Source organism: Ciconia boyciana, chromosome 10 (genome assembly GCF_034638445.1).
Source record: "Ciconia boyciana chromosome 10, ASM3463844v1, whole genome shotgun sequence".
In the NCBI taxonomy this organism is placed as follows: domain Eukaryota; kingdom Metazoa; phylum Chordata; class Aves; order Ciconiiformes; family Ciconiidae; genus Ciconia; species Ciconia boyciana.
Window position 1 is genome coordinate 43,678,809 of NC_132943.1, and position 9,564 is coordinate 43,688,372.

The window sequence follows — 9,564 nt, forward strand, 5'->3', positions numbered from 1 at the left end:
TTCCATTCTTCAGAATCCTCAGCATTTTAAATGGGTTAATTATGCAACTTTTCTTCACTTGATGTAACACTTTTGTCCGCATTATTTGAGCAGAATAGCCAATCTTACAGCTCTACATTTTATATGAACCCACAGCAAGGCAGCAGGCCAGTTTTTTGCTCACCTGCATTCGGGATTTTAACAGAATCCGGAACAAACACTAACAAAAACTAGGTAACTGTAGCTCCCATGGGGAAAACTGTAACTTTCCTAATACTTTGAACAACACTCCCTTTCTGAATACTTGCTGGGAACAGCATACAACAGAACTCATTCATTGTTTCAGCCTTACACTTTGGATCCTTTTCTTGGAGCAATGCACACAAGACAAAGTTTTGTCAACACGACGCCAGAACTAACTTGAACATCTTCCTACTGAGCAAACATAACATAAGCTTTTCCTGATAGCGTATTAGGAAAATGCAACACAGTAGAAGTATGTTAACTGACTAGAGATAACTTTGTGAAGGCTACAGGTTTTTACTGAAGTAAAATGAAAACTCAGACAGGAAGACAACTTGAAAACACCGGGGGAAAGGAGAAGAGAGCGATGTGCTCATCTACCTTTAATCCGGAAGAACAAATCTGAATAACTGCTTATTCCACATGAAATGCTCAAAGACATTAGTGCGGAGGCAGCTGTGATGCTACACCTTCCTACCAGCGTCCTCACACACAATCGCAAAGAGGACAAAGCAGCACCGGTTCAGGCAAGTACAACACCCTGCAAAATCTTACACGCCAGCACTAGTAACAGGCCAGTTACGAGTAACTGCTAGTTCTCAAATTTAAGTTAACGTAAATTGTATCAGCAAACTAATGCCATTGTGTGCATTTGACAAATGAAATTTGTCAAATTTTACATAGAACAAGTCACAGTGTACGAATGTTCACAGAATTTAACAGTAATTAAGTCCTACTGACAGACACCTCATTAAAGCACCAGTTCTTCAGAAAAATTAATAAAGTGAATTATTTCCTACATGTGAAATATCAAATTCCTTCACTACTCATAAAAGATAAATGAAGTTAAGGTCAATTGGATGTCAGTGTTCACCAGAATGAGAGAGTGACACACTTAAAAAGATCATTTAAAACAACACGTTGCTATGCTGCTAGCACCCAATCTGAGAAGTTAATCTCCTATACGTTATTTTATCCTATGATCGCAAAAAATAAGACCCTTACAATACAATTCTTAATCCAACAGCTTGCTGGCTTGTTATAAAATGTACAGACACACATATCCAGGAAAGGTCTACAGGAGATCAAACTTGAAAGAAAACAAGAGAGAGAACACAGCAGCAAACCCAGACGTGACAGCCAGATTGTACCCAAGCAGGGTCTTCAATCTGCCATTTCAGCAAGTCACATCTGCAACACAGAGAGCTGAAAAACTTGCCGAGTCCTCTCCTAGACATCATCACCTCCTGGGCAACATGCTGCCCCAGCAACGCTTTGTCATATCCTATGGATTTGTCCAAACTACTGTAATGATGCCGCAAAGAAAGGAGCTCTTCCTTCCTCAGACCTCGGATAAGCCGTATCAGCTGCACACATTGCCTTCAGCTCCTCCCAACACCTCTCTGGCTCCTTTCTGGTCCTCAACCAAACTAAATGGCTGTCTCAGAGGACAATTAGGGTTAAAAAAAATACATATTAACAAAACCTAATCTTGACCAAACTAGAAAGAGGTTTCTTATTAGCCTAAGATCCAATTTTCAATTTGCAACTTCTTGGTTTTCAAATACTTCTTGTATGAGCAACAAAGGTTCAATCATTTGATGAGGGCAGGCGGCATGACCGCAAGTCAACACACATTCCTCTGCACTAGTAGATAGCAGTTTGAAGCAGATTTTAATCAAACTTTCCTGAGGTGATATCCAATAGGAAAACATGAAGGAAAAAAAAAAAAAGAAGTTGATCAAGATGTGTCTAGTAATGAATGCCATGAAAAAAAAAAGACTGAATTTTTATAGAGGAAGGCCAAGCTGTAATTCCTTGCAAGGGAAAACCACAGAAGCTTTCCAAGAGATTTTACAGTTTTTTCCTAATTGTTCCCTTTTTCAACATCATTATGCAACCTCTGTGTGCTCTCCTGCTTCTCCACCCCCCTTATTTTACCCATTTCCCCTCCTCCCCCAACTTCTTTTAAATTTTGTGAGGCAGCTCCTTTAAGGTAGCCAGAAATACAGTGCATATTTGTCTCTTCTCCGCCTCTCAGTTTAAACTGCCCAAGTCTTTCCGGTGAAGAAGCATTGCCCAAAATCTGCTTGCTATTCAAGCAGTCCTGGCAATGACAAGCATCACTTCATGAATCATCTGTTATATATTGCCTTATCAACATGGTCCACTGCAGGACAGAGTAAACCTGGCCCACTTCAGTTTTCTGCATAACACAATCAAAATGCAAGTGGCATTAATTACTAGAGCGACCTGAGGAGTTCCCTCATCCAAGGACTCAAATATAGAGACAATATATGTAACAGACAATCTAAACCAAATCAGAATGCTAAGAGGCATTTTCTTCCCCACCACACACAGCTTTTCCTTTAATTTTTTAGAAGACTACTTAGCCCTTTTATTAGGTAACAATATTGCCACATTTCTAATAATTAAAGCAGACAGTCTTAGCGTTTCTGCTGTTTCTCAGCTTAAACAATTTGAAGCAAAACCACATATTTTTGTGGGTTTTCCCCACACACACCCAGACCTCCGAGATCAGCAAGTAAGCTGAGGAGAACAGGGTTCCTCTCATTGCTTTGGAGAGGAATTGGTATGCTTGGTAACCTGGAAGCAAAGGTAAATGGAAAACAGAAGCTATCTATTAGGGAAGTGGACTCAAACCTGAAAAGCAATTTTGAGTTCAGCGACAAGACGCATCCTGTCAGCTTCACTGTCCAGTAAAACATACTTTTACAAAAAGCACAAACTCAAAGGATTCCAGCAGGAGGCTAATAAAATTTAAACCCAATGGCTGGCCTTGAGGACTAGGTAGCAGGATTGAACAAGATTACAGAAAAGCAATGGGATAACCGGAAATGAGCCAAAGGTAAACTGGAAGAGCAATGAACTAGAAGATGACACCACCAAAGAAACCAGCAAGAAGAGTTAAGAATACTTGGCAAATATTTAATGAACAGCATTACCAGTGTCCAAATAACATGTTCAATTAATATTTCTTTGTGGTTTGTGACAAGCTTTGCCATTTGGAACAGGCTAGCAACAGATACTATTCAGCAAATAAACTGTTCTAGTAATATTACTGTGTGTACTCAACCATAGATGCAAGACAAGTAAAGATATGGTCCCAAGGGTTTGGTGTTTTGTATTATACATATATATAAAATATATATATACACACACACACAATGCCAAGGAGTATTTTTTTCTGCTAAATACAAATACACACAATGCCAAGGGGTGTACCACAATCACTTCTTGAACTGGAAGAGGATGCCGAAGAAATGTTTCAACCCCAAGATTAAGTTGGCACAGCTGGGCAGTGAGCGTTCAGGTTGTCAAACCCTGAAGAGAGCACCACGTTAGCTCACGCTTACGCCACTTAACCCAGACAGCCGCACGCTACCCTTGAGAAAATACGAGGACAACTAGTTACTGTGACCTTACAAAGGTACGGCATGGCATACAAGCATTAGAGGAATGCTCCAAGCAATCAAAAGTGCCAAAAACGAAGACAGTAGTCTTTCAGTGGAACATGACCGATATTCAGCTGATCAAGAACATAAACACCCCACATGAAATTGTCAGTTTGCCCTCCTTAAGGTAAGGCTGCGCAACAAGTTTTAAGAGACACTCAATGTGCTAACTCCTTTTAGCGCAAGTTATCTGATAAGCACTTTTGTGAGTAATCCATTGTAAAAGCTCTTGCCTATTCTCAGCTCTGGAAGATGAAAGACAGTTGGCTAGAATATTTGACCCTATCACATCCTATGTATTTGGTGGCAAGTTTTTCTCTCAATGCTTTTTTTAAATGTGTTTGGGCACGTTCATGTATAGAAAGTCTAGCTTCCTCATATTTGAAACCTACAAACAATCCTAGAGGGCAAGTTTCTGAATCACAGATACACCTTAAGATGGCTTTAAAAACTATTCCCCAGAAAGCACAAAGCCATTTTAAAGAGAGTTTAAGAGGGCAATCTAATCTAAAGCCATGGACTCCTGCTCAGTTGTAACCTTTATTTTTAGCAAGTCCTACTCCTCGCCCTTGCAGTTCAACATGTGATTTAGGGTTGAAGACTGAGATCAACTCCACCTTTTCAGCAGTCTATAAACAGCCAGCTCCTGTGCTTCCACCTCTGGCCATGGTAGAAGGCAACGAGAAAAGCGAGCACTCACCATGGGAGCAGAAAGTCACACCCGCTCAAGCTGCTGCTTTTGAGGGATGTATAAGCCGCATGGCAGGCAAGCTATCTGCTCATGGTGAAAGCAGAAAGATCAGACAGAGCTTCCTTCCAAAACCATCCATACTCTAACACAGGTCCATGGGACCTGCAAACCTTTTCCAATCCAGATACCCCAAGGGTTCAGGAGGCAACCTGGAGTTCAAGCCCTTGAAGATCTGGGCAAAATGCATTTCTTCTAGACAACCCACTGCAATCTGCATCCACCTAAATATCTCTTATCAGCTCCTGTTACTAGGTAACTTCTTCAGAAGTTCATCAATCTGCAGGTGTCTGTAAACACACTACTCCTAGTTAAAAAAAAAAAAAAAACATTTTAAGTGCACTGTTGTTTTTCCCTTTTCTGCATTAATGGGATGCTGCCTCTGAAACATGAGCACAGCAAAGCAGAAAGCTGCATCTTGACCAATACAAAGATTAACATATGCAAGAAACTACTTTTTCTGTTTTATTCTTTTGGCTAGTAAGCCACCATCAAAAGACAAACTAAATTCCACTAAGGAGTTCATCTGCATCGTACATCAGGACCTCGGTGTGCTGAACCTGCTATCTCCTAACCTGGGGCTGACAAATGCTCTCTGGACTTCAAGAACTTCTTCACTGCTTTCTCTTGGTGCTAACCACAAGTTCGGTAGCTCACACCTGCCGGTTTTCTTCTGCTTTAGGATAGCCTGCTGGAGATCACGCTACACAAACGCGGACTGCTCAACAAACATTTCCTCCCAAAGGAATGAAAGCTTGCATGTCATACGTATGCTTTTCTTTCATGCCTCCATCCCATTAAGTAAATTACAAATTCCTCTGGTATTCTGAGGTGATTTTCAAAATGCATCTTATGCATTTTCTCATCTGTCCACTATCTAAAGCCAAGTCCTGAAGCAAACCCAAATAAATTATAGGATGGCAAAGTTAAATTTTAAAGATGTAAAGATTTTTTTTTCCCCCCTAAGTTCAGACAACCAAGGGCACACACAGCTTAAGATCAGCAACGGAAATCTGTCAGATGTGCGTGCTAAAACATGCCATCCAAACCTGAAGAGAAGTGGATAATCCTGGAAAGCCCTGTCTTACACATTTCGCTTTATACAGAAAATCTGCAGTTGCTAAAACTTACTCTTTCTAACTGGGTGGCATTTTACATTTCCAAATGTAATTGAGTGAACATGTTGCCATGGTTACAGTAGGATTCTGCAATAACTTTGTTGCCTTGTAATTGCTGTATATTTGTATACAAGCAGCTGAGCTTTCTTAATTCAATGCCCTCTTAACTCTTTCAGAGAGGCTGCGGAGCGACAACGGCAGCTTTTAGCCTGAACACTCCATACAGCGGTGGTGGAAACATCAGAAACGATTAAAACTCAGTGCCGCGACAGACCACATTACAAAAAAAAAAAAAAAGAAACCTTGCCAAGAACCAGATTATTATATAAACTTCAGAGCTCCTTAGCTTTTAAAAATGTTGACGTTAAAAAAAGTCCAATTCAGATAATTAACTCCAGGTAGCTTTTGGCAACAACCGAAAGCACTTTGACGGCAGCGAATACAGCACAAGTCCCATTTATTGACAGTACATAATACCAGTAAATCAAAATGCATTGGCAAGGAGATTATTCACTCAACGGTGAAATCCACTGTAGCACGGAGGGCCAAAATACTTGCTCCATCTCAAATTAGCATTATGAAGACAACAGAATACAGCTGCTGGAAACAAGCGTGCAATAAAGCTGCCTGGACATCCCTGTTGAGAAGAAACAGAGAACACCTATAACCCGCTCCACCACCCTGAGCTGCATGCCCCATCCCAGATTTACAAGCCATTTTCACATCCCGAATCCACCCACACCTTTCCAACACAGATCCCACTTCTTAGTAACATTTTTAGACCTGTAATCCAGTCTGGAATATCAGGCAAGCCGGTAACATGAAATCCGCTCTTATGGCCAGAAAACAAGCGTTTGTGGTAACAAGCCTAATTTATGCAAATCTTCTGAAGCAGGCTATGGATGAGCAAACAACCAAAAAAAAAAACCCTTCCACTATCATGAAATGCGTGCACAAAACAATTACGCAAGTGTTTTGAATAAAGGGCAGGTTTACTTCCCTTTAAATGGTACGCCGCACCGAGCTATAATGTCAAATAATTGTTATGTAAATACGTTTGCTTGCTTTAGATGTCATGCTGCCTTCGCCACGCCACAGACACTCAAAAGATAACACTTAAGGAGCCCAGAGATTGCACAGCATCTTTCCTGATAAATTCCTGCAGCAAAACCCACACACAACTGCTCAGCAACACCTCCCTTCGCGCTCCTCCGAACGCGGTATAAGCTTATTTTTTTGTTGTTAATTTATCGTTGCACAAACCAACGCTTTACACCTCGGAGCGGCACACGCACTTTATTCACCACCAGCTCCCCAAAAGGCGCGTTTTGGGGGGAGAAGCCGCGGCCGGCGGCTGAGGACGGAGCCCTGCCTCGGCTTGGACCTGTCATTTTCCCTTGCAGCCCAACGTTACCTCGGGACTTCCAAAAAGCGCGGGGATGCTGAGGAGAATACCCCTTGTTTTCTCCTCCTAGTTACAAAAAAAGCCATTTTAACGATTTTCTTCAGGGGCTTGGTGCCCCGGGGACCGGGGCGACCTCCTTGGCCCAGCCCGGGAGCCGCTGCCCCGCCAGGCAGCCCCGGGCCCGGCGTGAGGCGCGTTCCGGCGGGGAGCCCGGCGGGGCCGCGGGCGGAGCCGGCCCCGACAGAAACTTTCCTCAAGTCCCGCGTTATTCCCGGGGCGGGGAGCGGGGGGTGGGGGGGAACAACCGACCCCGGGCTGCGGCCCGCTCCGCGCCGCAGGGCCCCGCCGCGGGCGTCGCCCCCGCCGCAGGGCCGCCGCGCCCGCCCCGCCGCCCCGGCCAGCGCCCACGCCCCGCCGCCCCCGGGCCCACGCCCTTGGCCCGGCCGCCGCCCGCGGCACTCACCGCTGCCCGCATCGCTCCCCGCCGAGCCCCGCGCAGCACCGAGGCGGCGGCGCTGCTCGCCGGGGGGGAGGAGCCGCGGCCGCCCGGGAGGGGAGGGGCGGGGCGGGGCCAGCGAGGGAGGGGCGGGGCTTGCGGCAGCGCCGGCCCCACCCGCCTCATTCACAAAAACGCGAGCGGCGGGGAGGCCCGGCGCGCTGAATGGGCGGGAGCGCTGCCCGTCACGCCCCCCTCCGGCCCGCCCACCGTGCCGCTACGCCCATGCCGAGTGACGGCGCGCCGAGGCCCCGCCCCACCACGCGCGCCGCCCAATCAGCGCGCGGCAGGAGCCGCCGAGTGGCTCAAATCCACCCGCCACTGCCCCACGGGCGAATCCGATTGGCGCCGGGAGCTGCCCATCACCTCCCCCTCCGGAACCCTCCGCGCTTCACGGTCGGCGCACAGCGGAAAAGAGCCGCGCGCCGCCGATCCCTTTAAGAACCCGGCGGCCGGGAGAGGCCCCGCCGCAATTAAAAGCCGGCGGGCAGAAAAGCGCGCGGCCTTAAAGGGGCCGCGCCGCGGCCAGCCGGGCGCAGCGGCGGGGGCGACGCGGCGCGGCCCGGCTGGGGGAGGCGGCGGGGCGCCGCGTACTGACCTGGGTGGCGGCGGGCGAGGCGGGGAAGCTGTGCGGCGATGGCCCCGGCGCGGACACCGCGGCGCGCGCGCCACCAACGGACTCAGCCCGTGACGGGATCCGCCATCTTGGAATTTTTAGATGGAGAGTCACGTGGTGCGACCATTTTTCCCCCCGGCCAATCAGGAAGCGCGGTTTATTTATAGCCACAGCTCCCTCTTTTCTCCCCCCCCGTCCCATCCCCACGGGGGGGAAGGGAACCAATCAGGCCACGCCCTGCCTCCCCCGGCCCCGCCTCGTGGCGCGCGGCCCATCGCCTAGGCGACGGCGCGGCCCGGGGGGCTCAGGCCGGTGTCCGCCATGTCGGCCGCGGCCCGCAGCCCCTCGGGGAGCGGCGGAGAAGCCCAGCCCGTGCCGGGGCAGCCGGCCTCGGAGGCGGGATGGGAGCCGGGAGCGGGGTTTGGGTCTCCGAGGCCGGCTGCCCGCGGGCAGGCCGGGCCCCCTCAGCCTTGGAGGCCCAGGCGGGCAGCGGCCCTCAGTCGCCAGGTTGGGCGCAGCATCTGCATCTCGCCTCGGCGGCTGTGGGTACCGACAGCTGGAGGGGAGCCAGGGCTGCGCTGGAACGTCTGCTTAGCACCGTCCCCTCCCATCTGGTGACTCTGTCCTCACCCCGGCGCCGCGTGGCCGAGAGCAAACGGCATGTGTCTGAGGAGCAGCCCGAAGCCAGGAGGCTTCCACGCAGTGCTGGGCAGCTGCTTCTAGAAAGTCATGCAAGTGCAGCAAACTCCTGTCCCCTGTCTCTTCTTGACCCGCTGCTGCCTGTAGTTTCCTCCACAGTTTCATCTGTCTCTGCTAAGAGGTGGAAATGTGACAGAAAGAAAAACTCAAACCTAGATTAATTTGGCTATGGGAAACATGAGGTGGAGGACAGAACTAGCAGAGGAGCACCTGTGGTGATGCATTCCTGTGAAGTCAGTTCTTCCACCTGTAACAAAAGTTACACACTCTTTTGTCTTCTTTCCTTAGTTGTTTGACATACCTGAAACTATGGATTTTTGATTCACAGGATACTAATGGAGATGGATTAACTAGAAATACCATAGAAAATGCAAGCCATAGTAGATATATAGTATTTTAATAGAATAGGAAACTTTTTTGGTCATTTTCTGCATCCGAGATCCCACTCCTGTAGTGTGTTTTTCTTTTATCCATCAAGTATTGTCTACAAAAATGGCTGCTGAGTACACTGAATAACAGCAAACAGCCAAATCAAGATATAAAAAATGAAAAGGGGAGAGCATAGTTCCAAATCTTTACAAATCTTTGCCTGAATTACCAAGAGTTAAAAAAAAAAAAAATTAAAAACGAATTGTTCAGCATACTTACCTCTACCCATGTTTTCCTAGCAACCATTCAACATTTAATTGATTTTTCTGTTTTCTAAAGAATTACCCTATTGAACTGCCAAGTCTTCTTTAGCAGCAGTTTCTTGATTGGCCAAGCCCATGGCTGGCACGACTCT

At 47.4% G+C, this 9,564-nt stretch overlaps 1 protein-coding gene across 10 annotated transcripts in view; it reads right to left on the reverse strand.

The window, feature by feature from the left end:
• The window catches only part of HDAC4 (histone deacetylase 4), a 277,372-nt gene extending 269,160 nt beyond the window's left edge, over positions 1–8,212 (reverse strand). For 9 of the 10 annotated variants that reach the window (XR_012044288.1, XM_072874161.1, XM_072874155.1 and 6 more), the window contains exon 1: positions 8,064–8,212. The gene's annotated coding sequence lies outside the window, so the exon portion shown is untranslated. Of the gene's footprint in view, positions 1–7,432; positions 7,512–8,063 lie in introns of those variants that run through there. The other variant, XM_072874154.1, reaches the window with a different exon arrangement.
• Positions 8,213–9,564: the final 1,352 nt, after the last annotated feature.